This window comes from Oryctolagus cuniculus, chromosome 4, assembly GCF_051225735.1.
Source record: "Oryctolagus cuniculus isolate XC-2025 breed Fujian yellow rabbit chromosome 4, ASM5122573v1, whole genome shotgun sequence".
NCBI classification, from domain to species: Eukaryota; Metazoa; Chordata; class Mammalia; order Lagomorpha; family Leporidae; genus Oryctolagus; species Oryctolagus cuniculus.
Window position 1 is genome coordinate 130,367,163 of NC_142870.1, and position 13,701 is coordinate 130,380,863.

The window sequence follows — 13,701 nt, forward strand, 5'->3', positions numbered from 1 at the left end:
TACAAAATAAATATCCCTGAGTCTACACTGATATAAATAAATTATTAAAAAAATAAATAAGTGGAGGAGAAGAGACAGATCTTTATGCAGAAGCATTCCAAACAATTTATACAACACTCTGTCTTCAAGGAGGGAGCACCTAATCACCCAGTGCTTCTGGGAAGGCTCATGGGGAGCACAGAATGGAAAAGGAGTGGAGGAGAAGAGTAACTGTACAGTGGAGAAGCCGCGGCCCCTGCGAGCAATCAAGGTCAGCTTCAACAGCAAAGTGTCACGTTCATAATGTGATTTAAGGAGAGGCGCTTCACCTCTGCGCTTCTCCTCCCCAGATCTCATACCCAATATAATCATGAGACAAATGTCAGAGCTGTCCCATTACAGGGCATCCTATAAAACACCTGGCGGGACTCCTCAAACCTGTCCAAGACAGCAAAACAAGGAACGACTGAGAAACTGTCAGTATAGTGGGGTTCAAGGAGACAGGGCAGGTTATCTTAACATAGGCTCCTGGATGAAAGTGTGGAACAAAGACTACGCAGATGAAGAACTAAGGAAATCTAAAGAAATTATAGACTTTAAGGAATGACAGTGTATTAGTATCACTTTATTAATTTTAACAAATGCATCATACTAATGTAAGATGTTTAGAATAAAGGAAACTGGTATAGAAAGGAAACAGTATAGAATGATAATATATAAGCTAACAATGGGCTGTGTGGACAACAATAGTTTCATAAAACTGTCATGGAGTTCAAGTATTCCTATCACCCAGTGATGCTGTAGCTATTTTATTTTTTTATTTTATTTAATTTTTTAATTTTTTTTTTGACAGGCAGAGTGGACAGTGAGAGAGAGAGACAGAGAGAGAAAGGTCTTCCTTTGCCTTTGGTTCACCCTCCAATGGCCGCCGCTGCAGCCGGCGCACCGCACTGATCCGATGGCAGGAGCCAGGATCCAGGTGCTTTTCCTGGTCTCCCATGGGGTGCAGGGCCCAAGCACCTGGGCCATCCTCCACTGCACTCCCTGGCCATAGCAGAGAGCTGGCCTGGAAGAGGGGCAACCGGGACAGAATCCGGCGCCCCAACCGGGACTAGAACCCGGTGTGCCGGCGCCGCAAGGTGGAGGATTAGCCTATTGAGCCATGGCGCCGGCCCGCTGTAGCTATTTTAAAGTCATAGTGCAACATCTAAATCAGGTGCTTTGGTGGTGTTGCTGGTGTAAATAAGTCTACTGGGCTGCCAATCTTCTAAAAGTACAGGTGGACCATTTAGTAATTGAAAATATGAAATTGAAAAGACTCCTACATCCAAAATGGGAGCATCAGCATGACATCACAAGTGGAAAAATCTCACAATTTGAACTTTTTGTTTTCACGCACAAAATTATTAAAAATGCTGTGTAAGGGCTGACAGTGTGGCATAGCAGGTTAAGCCCTTATTGGAATGCCAGTTTGAGTCCCTGCTGCTCCACTTCTGTTCAGCACCCTGCTAATACACCGGGGAGATCAGTAGATGATGGCCCAAGTGCTTGGGCCCCTGCCACCCACATGGGAGATCTGAATGGAGTTCCTGGCTCCTGCCTTTGGTCTGGCCCAGCCCCAGCCATTGAAGCCATTTGGGGAGTGAACCAGTGGATGGAAGATTTCTTTCTCTCTTCATCTCTCTCTCTCTGTCACTCCATCTTTCAAATAAATAAAGTCAATCTTTAAAAAATTATTGTATAAAATTATCTTCAGGCTGTGTGTAGAAGATGTACATGAAACATAAGTGAATATTATGTTTAGCCTAGAGTCCCAGTTCTGTTATCTCATTATGTATATGCAAATATTCAAAATAGAAATTAGAAAGATTTCTGTTCCCAAGTATTTCACATAGGGATGGGGATATCCGACCTATTGAGAACATATAATTATGTCTAATTTATAATACTTGATAATAATAAAAGACTGTGGTACTCGCTTATGCATTTACCATGCTATACCTTCTGGTTCTACTTTAAAGTATACTCCTCTAAATATTTATATATATTTAACCATAAAGCTGCTTCAGGCAGGTCCTTCAGGAGTTCCTCTAGAAGGTGTTGCTATCATAAGAGATGCCAACTCCACATCTTTTTGCCCCTCAAGACCTCCCAATGGGACAGATGTGAAGGTGGAAGGCAGAAGTGGAGCCAGAGCTGTGAACAGATACTCTGCCTCTAAATCCAGTGACATTTCTCCCCCCAACATTAGTGACTACTCAGTGAGTCATGGGACTATTGCTCGAGAAGAGACAAGAAAGACCCATGAAGGTCTAGGCTAAGGTGTGTGTTTGTATCTTAGATTTTTTTAAAAGATTTATTTATTTATTTGAAGGTCAGAGCTACACAGAGAGAGAAGGGGAGGCAGAGAGAGAGAGAGAGAGAGAGAGAGAGAGAGAGAGAGAGGTTTTCCATCTGCTGGTTTACTCCCCAGTTGGATGCAACAGTTGGAGCTGCACTAATCCAAAGCCAGGAGCCAGGAGCTTCCTCCGGTCTCCTGTGCAGGTGCAGGGGCCCAAGCACTTGGGCCATCTTCTACTGCTTTCCCAGGCCACAGCAGAGAGCTAGATCAGAAGTGGAGCAGCCAGGACTCGAATCTGCACCCATATGGGATGCTGGCACAGCAGGCAGCGGCCTAATCCACTACGCCACAGTGCTGGCCCCTTGTGTCTTAGTTTTTAACAAAACACTTAAAAAGTAAAAAATAAAAAAGATTTTTAGATTAGAAAAAGGTTATTGAATAAGGATAAAAAGAATTTTTATACAGCTATACAATGTGTGCTTTAAGCTGAGTGTCATACAGAAGTCAGGAGTTTAAAAAAATTGAACAGTTTATAAAGTAAAAGTTACAGTAAGAGGTTAATTTATTGTTGAGGAAAGAAAACTTTTTAATAGGTTTATTGTGCTCCAGGTGTACAGTGTGTATAAAGTACAAGAGCTAAGGTAATGCACCAGGTCTTTACATTCACTTACTTACCACTCATTTTCTGCCTCACCCAGAGCAATTTCCAGTCCTTCAAGCTCCATTTATGATAAGTACTCTACACAGACACACCATTCTTGACCCTTTATGTAGTTCTTTTACAGTACCTTTTAGCTGTTTAGACACACGAATACCTATTATTGTGTCACAATTGCCTACACTATTCAGTACAGTCACATGTAGTACAGGGTTGTGCCCTAGAAGCAAAACGCTATACCAGTGGCCTGGGTGTGCTATAGACTATAACATCTAGGTCCATGTAAGTACACACCATGATGTTCACATAACTACAAACACTGAATGCTGCGTTCCCCAGAACATACTTGTCATAAGGAAATGCATAACCTTTAAATGCCACAGTTGGATTAAGTGTCTGCTCTCTTAATACCCTACAGGGAGCAAGGTTCAGCAAGCCAATCAACGGGAGATCCACTTAAACCAAGCCTTAGCACATGTATGAGTAGTAGCTCATTCTCACTGGGGGTCTTTTACTGTATGTATGGCTGAAGGTTGGGTAGATTAGAGGGGAAAAGAAAGCTGAGACTGCTGTTCACCTTATACTGAGGAGGAAGCAGAAGTGGAGCCAGAGCTGTGAACAGATACCGTGCCTCTAAATCCAGTGACATTTCTCCCCTCAACGTTAGTGACTACTCAGTGAGTCACGGGACTATTGCTCGAGAAGAGACAAGAAAGAGACCCCAGCAGACCCTGACTGCCGAGCCACATGTCTGTGGATTTAGGGTGAGCGCCTTCCTCCACCTTGGAAGGAATGTAGAGCATCAGTGAAAAAGATTCAATTTGTCTCCTGCAGACAAAATTATAGATGACTTAGAGGCTTGCAATATGTTCCTTTCCTTCTTCTTTTCCTACCTCTCTCCCACCACCATTTCTTTCGTTTTGCCTAATAATATTTCACTATAAATAATTCTATGAATATTAAAGTGTTTCAGGCAAAAAGAGAAACATTCTGCCTTTTTCGTCTATTCCCACCATCTGATGGCCATCCAAATCTATTTGGAGTGTGTATGTGTGTGTGTGTTTATAACATGCTATGGATTCCTTGTGTGGTTGCAACTAGGCCCCCCAATAATAGTCCCCTCTTTGGAAATGACCCAAGATACCCAGGGATAGATCTTGGAGACTCTGGAGAACTCTCCATGCATTTCCAATCTTTCTTAGACATGATCAATGATCCAGGAATGGAAAACTGACCCAAGTCAAGGCCATCAGAGTCTCTCTCCAATGGAGGGACTGGGGGCTGGGAACTGGGCCACTTCTCTGGCAGTATCTAAAGAGCAGATCAGGGCACTGCTGCCACTGGTGCCCACTGTAGCCCTGGTCTTTTCCTTTCCTTTTCTGGATCTTGGTGCTTACCCATGTGCCACCAGTTGATCAGGTGTCTCAGTTCTCATCCAAAAAAACTATTTAATTTTTAATTTTTTGTTCAAGCTGACCCAAACTACTTTTCCTTACAATTAAAAACCTATGATGTACAAATATACACACATTGAATATTTCTGAAATGGATTCATAGAGTTCGTTATGTTCTGAAATTTCTCCTCTACTTTGTGCTATGTATTGTGAACACCATTCTACACACATGCATAGATTTACCCAGTTCATTTTAGTGGCTGCCTAGCACTTTGGGTGTGGATGCAGGGTTATCCCCCTTTTGCTAGGGTATTTCAGGGATTTTGTTTGGTTTGCTCTTGTTTTCGCCATGAAAAAACAATGCTGAATGCAGGGGATGGGTAGGATTATGGGAAGTTGGAAAGGACATGATTCCTTTTTTCTCCAATCCTAACTCCAATCTTTCTGCCTCTCCTGAGACAAACAGCTATAGGAGACTCTAGGGTCCATAAATGTTCAAGGAGAAATTTGTACTCTGTGGATTGGGGAAAACAGCTAGAGAATTCTCTCCACCCAGTCCCCATCCTGGGAGTTTTGCATAAATCAAGGAATCTAGTCAAGAGTGGCTCTCCAAGCCAATGACCTCGGCCCTACAGGGGTGGGCCAGATCTCCTGGGCTCCCAGGAGACCTACAGGAAGTCAGCTCAGCAGGCAGAGTCCAGCTCTGACCATTGTGGCCTTTAGGGGAGTGAACCAGTGGATGGAAGACCTCTCTCTCTCTCTGCCTCTCCCTCTCTCTGCCTTTCAAATAAATAAAATAAATCTCAAAAGAAAGAAAAGAAAGCTTACACACAGGATCCCATAGTGGACTGCGGTGGGTGATCTGGTCAGAAGCGATCACAGATTCTTGCAAGCAGGGCAGCAGGTAGGGGAAGGATTTCCATGCTTACAAACCAGAGCTGGGGTAGGAGATTCTCTTCCAACATTCGTCTGTGCTTGCTTTAGAAGCCAGCCCCTACGCATTGTGTTGGCATTCCTGACCTCATCAGGAAGACTCGTGATAGCACTGAAGTTTTCTGACCAGAGAGTGGCACCACTAACCAGCAGGTGGTCAGTGTCCTTCTGAAGTTGAGGGAGAGGTTAAGATGGAGGGACAACACTCTGCATGATGTCACTGTGGTTTGCTTTCACACAACACGCCAAGATCTCAAAGCCTAGACGTTCGAGCGTGGGAAGTGCTGAGTCCTGGTGCCACCGAGATCTTTCCCAGAAAAGAAAAAAAGGGAAAGGAAGGAAACAAATGTGTTCAGAACTATGGGAGGTGTTCACCTTGGGGGAAAAACTGCCAGCTTGCTTTCAAGGAGCAGAGGAAAAAGTTCTTACAGCATAGGAATAGAGAAGGTACTTGTTGATACACTATAAAATAGTAACAGATGTTCCATATTAACACAAGACAACAAAATGAGGGGAAACCTAAAATTTATCAAGCTGGCAAAGAAAAGTAAAGAATAAAATCTAATCCTCTTAAGAATATTCCAAGAAAATCTAACAAATGGAAAGCACAATCCAGGGCCAAGGGAGAGCTTGACCAACACTAATAAGTCGAATACTACTTCCCTTCCCCAGGCTGATCTTACTGTATAAAAAGTCCAGTTTTGGAAAAAATTACACATGTAAATATATAATAAGTTCATATATATGTATTATATAAAGCTATAAGAGAGCTCAGTAGCTGGGCACAAAACTTTTCTTTTCCTCACAAAGCACACTTCTTTATTTCCCATCACGTTTTACATTTTTATTGAGGGAAAACAGGTATACACAAAACACACATATTTAAAATATTTAATTTGATGAATCTTGCCATATGATTAACACCACCACTGAAACCACCTCCACACTCAAGATAAGGAGCATAACCAATACTCCCAAAGGTTTTCAGCGCCCTGTTAAAATACATTCCTCTTTCTCCATTCTGCCCCCATGGGTTCACGTGTGCATTGCATTTCTCATCTTCCCGTCTGGGACAACCAAGTGCCTCGGTGCTGCCCAGAGGGATGTGAGTGGAAGTAGGAGCATTCCTCCAGACCTGGGTCAAAAACCTCCCTTGTGTGAGCCTTTCTCTATTTCCCTATGTGTCGGCTGCATCTGAATGCCAACATGACCTACGAAAGAAGTCACCATGGAAGCAGGCAGAGGGAGCCTTCACGGGCCCTGGTCTCTGAACAACAGTGTAGGGCAGAGTATCCACATCCCATTGCTGGTAGACTGAAATTCAGGTGTGTGTTATGGCGACTTTGTATTACCCAAGATAATACAGTAATATTCACAGATTCGTATAAATTGACACGAAATGATCAAACAACAGAATGTGAAACGTTTGGTAAGAGTCAGTTCACATAAGAGCAAATCCACATTGAAAACACATGAAGCATATGAAAAGATGTACTGGCAAATATGGAAATTCAGTGAAGTAGCATAGACTGGTAACCATTAAGGAGATGAACAGGGGAAAACAGGAAGATATTCAAACACTGGTGATAAAAATGTGAATTGCTATAGACTGTTGGGAAAATGAATCTGCCAACATACGCTGAAGTGAGAAATACAAATATCCTTTGATTTAATAGTTCCCCTGCCAGGAACCTAGCCCATGGGAACAAAGGCAGTAAGACTAAGGGTAAAGTACATATATTTGTAAGAACTTACCTTTGTGTGAGAATGTTTATTGTAGATTGTGTGCATAGAAAACAAAAAATTAAAACACAGCTAGGAACAAACGTAATACTTATTAGAAAAAATGCTTGAATAGATTATCAGAATATTCATTCCATGGAAAGTTATGTTGCAAATTTGGAAAAATACCTTAGAACGTATGATATCTGTTTTAGGGACGGCTTATTTCACTAAATATAATGGTTTCCAGCTGCTTCCACTTTGTTGCAAAAGATAGGATTTCATTTTTTACAGCTAAATCGTACTCCATAGTGTATATATTAATGTTTTCCATGATCTGTGGCAACTGATAGAATACCTAAAATATTTGGGGTGCCAGATTCTGTCCCGGTTCCCCCTCTTCCAGTCCAGCTCTCTGCTATGGCCCTGGAGTGCAGTGGAGGATGGCCCAAGTCCTTGGGCCCTGCACCCACATGGGAGACCAGAAGCACCTGGCTCCTGGCCGCAGTGGCCATTGTGGGGTGAACCAACGGCAAAAGAAGACCTTTCTCTCTGTCTCTCTCTCTCTCACTGTCCACTCTGCCTGTCAAAAAAAAAAAAAAAAAAAAAAAAAAAGAATACCTAAAATATAATGTATTGGAGTGAAACGGACATTTTGAGTTTCGATAGTTGTTTACAGCCCTTGTCTCTACTGTTGAGGGACAGTGTTTTTGTCTTCATACTATTTGTTTATTTTATTTTATTTTATTTTTTTATTTTTTGACAGGCAGAGTGGACAGTGAGAGAGACAGAGAGAAAGGTCTTCCTTTTCCATTGGTTCACCCTCCAATGGCTGCCGCAGCCAGCGCACTGCGGCCGGCGCACCACGCTGATCCGAAGCCAAGAGCCAGGTGCTTCTCCTGGTCTCCCATAGGGTGCCGGTGTGCCAGCGCCGCAAGGTGGAGGATTAGCCTATTGAGCCACGGCGCCGGCTCGGGTAAGAAAAAAATTTAGAAAATTGGCCGGCACCGTGGCTCACTTGGCTAATCCTCCGCCTGCATTGCCAGCACACAGGGTTCTAGTCCCGGTTGGGGTGCTGGATTCTGTCCCGGTTGCCCCTCTTCCAGGCCAGCTCTCTGCTATGGCCCGGGAAGGCAGTGGAGGATGGCCCAAGTGCTTGGGCCCTGCACCCCATGGGAGACCAGGAGGAAGCACCTGGCTTCTGGCTTCAGATTGGCGCAGTGTGCGTGATGACCATTTGGGGGGTGAACCAATGGAAGAAAGACTTTTCTCTCTGTCTCTCTCTCTCTCTCTCTCTCTCTCACTGTCTAACTCTGCCTGTCAAAAAAAAGAAAAAGAAAAAAAAAAAGAAAATTGTATATATAAGGATATTTTCATTAAACAATGACCAAAAACTTCCAGTGTTTATGCTTATATATGTAAATGTGTGTATACATGTGTATGAGCAAAATTAAATGAGTATGGAAAAATATTTAAGGATAATATAAGACATTTAAATAAGAGAAGAAGGCCCACTTGTGCCCTTTTATTGAACACAGTAATAGACATCTGAGCCAGAGCAATTAGGCCAGAAAAAGAAATGAAATGTATCCAAATGGGAAAGGAGGAAGTCAAATTATCCTTTTTCACAGATAGTATTATTTTATATATAGAAAAACTTAAAGACTTCACCAAAGAGCTCTTACACTGAATAACTGAAGCCAGTACATTGTAGGATGCAAAAATCCTTTTACCAATATTATTATTGCTTTTATACACCATTAATACATTTGCTAAAAAAATTAAGGAAGCAATTACATTCACAGTAGCTACAAAAAAAATGAGGAAAAAAGTTAACTAAGAAAGTGAGTGATCACTAGAGTGAAAATTATAAAACGCTGATAAAACAAAATTAAAGAAGATAGGAACAAAATTAAAAGATTCCCCATATTCATGGATAGAAAGAATTAATATTGTTCAAATATCTACAGTACTTAAAGTGATTTACAAATTAAACTTAACTTTATCAAAATACCAAGGGCATTCTTCACAGAAGTAGAAAAAAAATACTAAAATTCACATGGAATCATACAAGACCCTGAAGAGCAAAGCAACCTTGTTCAAAAGTAACAAAGCTGGGGGTATTGCAATTCCTGATTCCAAAACATACTTCAAAGCTATGGGATGTGCTGGCATAAAACCTAACACATGGATCACTGGAACAGAATAAAGAACTCAGAAATGGATCCTTGAACCTACAAACAATTGATCTTCAAAAACAACCAAAAACATGCATTAGAGAAAGATAAATCGTGCTGGGAAAACTGGATATCCATAGGCAGAAGAGTTAAATTGGGCCCCTATCTTCGCCAAATGTAAAAATCACCACAAAATGGATCAACGACCTAGATGAGACTGGCCGAAGAAAACAGAGGACACACTTCAAGATATAAACAAAGTTTTTTTGGATCAGATCCCAAAAGCACAGACAACAAAAACAAAAACAGACAAATGGGCTTATATTAAACTAAAAAGCTTCTGTCCAACAAAGGAGAGACCACTGACAGCATGGGGGAAATTATCTGCAAACCCTCTGAAAAGGGACTAATATCCAGAACATGTAAGGAACTGAAAAACTCAACAGTAACATTAAGAGCAACCCAAACCATCAAATCAATTAATGGGCAAAAGATCTGCATAGACATTCCTAAAAAGAAGATACACAAATGGCCAAAAACGTATGAAACAATTCTCAACATCATTAAGCATCAGGAAACGGCAAATCAATTAAGTAAAGTATCTACCATCCTGTCCTAGTTAGAATAACTATAATAAATAAGATAAAACCACAACAAATGCTGATGAGAATTCAGAGAAAGAGGAACCCTTATATGTAGTCAGTGAATTAGTATAGTGAATATGTAACGTAGTTAGTACTGTCATTACAGAAAACAATATGGAGGTTCCTCAAAAAAAACCCTAAAAATAGAGCTTCCATATGATCTATCTTACTACTGGGTATTTTTCCAAAGGAGATAAAATCAGTATATCAAAGAGATGCCTACACTCTTACATTTATTGCAATATTATTCACAATAGCCAAGATGTCTATCAACCTAGGTGTTCATCAATGGATAAAGAAAATGTAGTATATATTCACAACAGAATATTACTCAGCCATAGATCAGAACACAGAAGAGAAGGCAGTAGGAAGATGGAAACAGGGATGGGAGTGGTGCAGCTACAAAGCAAGGCGTGTCTGCTGCCAACCAGAGCTGAGACTGGCAAGGAATGTACTCTCCCCTGGAGTCTCCATAAGGAATTAGTCCTACCTTGATTTCAGCCTCAGAAAACTTATTTTTTGGAGTTTTATAACACCAAATTTGTTTTAAGCCATTATACGTATGGTACTTTTTTTTTTTTTTTTTTTTTTTTTTTTTTTTTTTTTTTACAGTAGAATACTACTGCAGGGGTGTTGCTGGTTGAGGGTGTGTTAGGTAAGAGTCTAAGATGACCCCACACTGACCCTCACCCATGTGTAATCCTCTCCCCCTGAGTGAGGGTGGAACCTGTGAATATGATGGGACAGTACTCCTGTGACTGTGTTACATAGCAAAAGTGATGGAATTTTACAGATGCAATTAAGGTTTGGCTTCAAGTTTGTCCAAAGGGAGATTATCTTGGGTGACCCTGATGCAATCAAGCAAACTCTTTCCAAGGGGGATTAGGCCTTCCTTCCCTGGGATCAGAGGCATGAAGCAGCAGAGACTTTCCTCACTGCTGGCTTGAAGAAGGGAGTCGCTGTTGAGTTCTGCAGCCACTGGAATGAGTTCTGCCAACGACTACGTGAGCTGAGAGGATGATCCCGGCCTCAGATGAGATCCCGGCCGCAGGAGACACCTTGATTGCAGCCTTACGTGAACCTGAGCAAAGGACCCAGCCACGCCATGCCCAAACTCTCGACCCAAGGAAATTGTGAACGGGTGTTGTGCTAAGCCCCTGCGTTGGCAGTAATTTCTTACACAACAATAGAAAACTGACACAGATGGTGAAAAGATAGAACAGAGGGAAATTCAAGGGGATGAAAGAAACAGGGACACTAGAAATGTAACATTGACTACACTTGCAATCAGGAAAAGCTGCACAGATATGCATAAAGTAAAAGTGACTATTTTAAAAATGAAAAATCTAATGTAAATTTGAAATTTGACAGAACAATTGTAGACTAAGTTTAGAAAATCTGTGGAATTGTGGGTGAGAGAGGAGGTGGAGATATTTGTATTGCTGTAATGCAGCTATGAGAAAGATATAGCTAACCTGTGTGTTGTAAGCAAAATTCCCTTTGGTACGTATTTTGAATATTTCAGTCAAGATTTTCATTGTATTCAATGACTTGGGAATGTCAGTGACATCAGAGGACCTCAAAGTTTGTGAAGAAATGGAATTAAAAAATAAGTTTGTTTTGTTGCAAAAATCATGAAATGCACACATATGCAGGGTCTTCAAAAAGGTTGTGGAAATGTGTTATTATGAAAAAAATGCATAGATTCCAAAATTTTTGGCACCAAAGTAAACTTATATTCTAATTCCACTTTCCATAAACTTTTCAGCATATCTTCTTTTTTAGAATATGCACATTAAATTTTGATTGAATTCAAACTTTATACTTTTGATCTTGTTTGTCATAAAAAGCCAGTAGCAATCTATAGTCTCTCCACAAAGGTACTAGAGAGCCCATTTGCCCACATCTTCCTTCAATATTATAAATATCTACAATACTTTCAAAGTTTTAAAAAATTTTGCCTAGCAGGCTAAAAATAATAGGAATACATTTTTCTAATATGCATCAACCATTTGTATTATTTCTTTGACTTGTCTGCTCAAAGCCTTCCGGTATGAAATGATTGTTGCCCAATTATAGGCAAACCATCTTCTGTGGGATGTAGCGAGAGAAAAACCTTCCCCTTCCAGCAATGTCACCACAGAGCAGCGAGGACTGAGTACCACACTACTGAACTATTCTGTTACTCTGACAGCACTGCTTTGGGAAAACATTCTGGGGAGTAAAACTGAAAATATTCCTGCCTACTAAGGTATGTGATGTAACACAAATGAATCATTAAAGCCGCTTTAAAAATAGCTCTCATGGAAGTATATGGAAGTCAGCAGGGGAATTTTTTTCAGGGTTTGCTACAGTAATCTACGTTGACTTAATAGCTTCCCTGTTACAAGGTTCTAAAAACCTTGCCAAATTTATCTGATTCACCTGCATCACTCCACTGACTTTAAAAGGAACTAGATCTACATTGTTGAAACTCTATATAGTAACATTTACTTATCTTTCTCTTAAATCTCTCTAGATAAGTCAATAGGGACAGTTCCCTCCATTCATGCATGTATGCATGCATTCACTCATCTACCATTCAAAAAATATTTAGCACTGATTATGTGCCAGAAATTCTGCAAGACTGGGGACACACTGATCAATATAACTGACATGTTCCCTGTCTTTGTGGATTTACACTTTAGTGGAAGAGGACAGTTAAATAAACAGACCACTATTACACAGTGCAATGGCTGAGGATATTCATGAAAACATAAACGAGAGTCAGATGTCATTTAGACAAGGCCATAGTCAAAGTGGAAGTTCTCTCCTCCCTTCAGAGAAAGGTACCTCCTTCTTTCTGGGTGCAAACTGTTGAAATCTTTACTTAGTATATACTAAATTGATCTTCTGTATATGAAGATAATTGAAAATGAATCTTGATGAAGAATGGGATGGGAGAAGGAGTGGGAGATGGGATGGTTTTGTGTGGGAGGGTGGCTATGGGGTGGGGGGAAGCCGCTATAATCCAAAAGTTGTACTTTGGAAATTTATATTTATTAGATAAAAGTTAAAAAAATAAAAAAAGAGAGTCAGGTGTATCTGGTTTGGCGTGGGATTGAGGAGAGTGCTCCAAGCAGAAGAAACTGCTTGTCTTTCATGGAAGAACTGGGACATGATCACATATTCTTAAAATGATTTAAGAGCTATTCTTAAAATGATTTCCTAAGGATGCACAGCTAGGCATGGAGTCAGTGATAAATTCTTGGTAGAAGTCTTAAGAACTTCGATGCAGAAATCTCAAGACTGCATTCAAAATTGCTACTCTACTAGCATCTCTGCCTCTGCCAAGCAGGGAAAAGTTTTCTTAGGGCTGCTGGCATCTCTTGCCTGCTCCCACAATCCTTCACACGGCACTCAGAGAGCACCTTTTCCATTCCTGGCTGGGTGCTGGGCATGGTGACTTCCCAGCTGAATAAGACACCTTTGACCCTCATGGGTTAATAGTTTCATTGGAGTTGGGAGGAGGTAGACAAATACATAACTGTAATTCAACTTAAGAACTGTAAAGAGGAGGTATGCATATGACAAGGAGAAAATAAAAAGAATGAAACAAACTCATTCCACCGGAGAGTTAGGGAAGAATTCACAGGTCTTGATGAGTACCCATCTTCTGGGAAGTCAAATCAATGAATGATTTGTTGTTGGTGGTGTTGTTCATTTTTGTTTATTTGTTTGAGAGTCAAGAAACAGAGAGAGAGCAAGAGTGAGAGAGAGAGAACAAGAGCTCCCATACACCAGTGACTCCCTAAATGTCCACAATAGCTAAGACTGGGGCTGACTGAAACCAGGAGCTGGGCAGGTCTCCCAT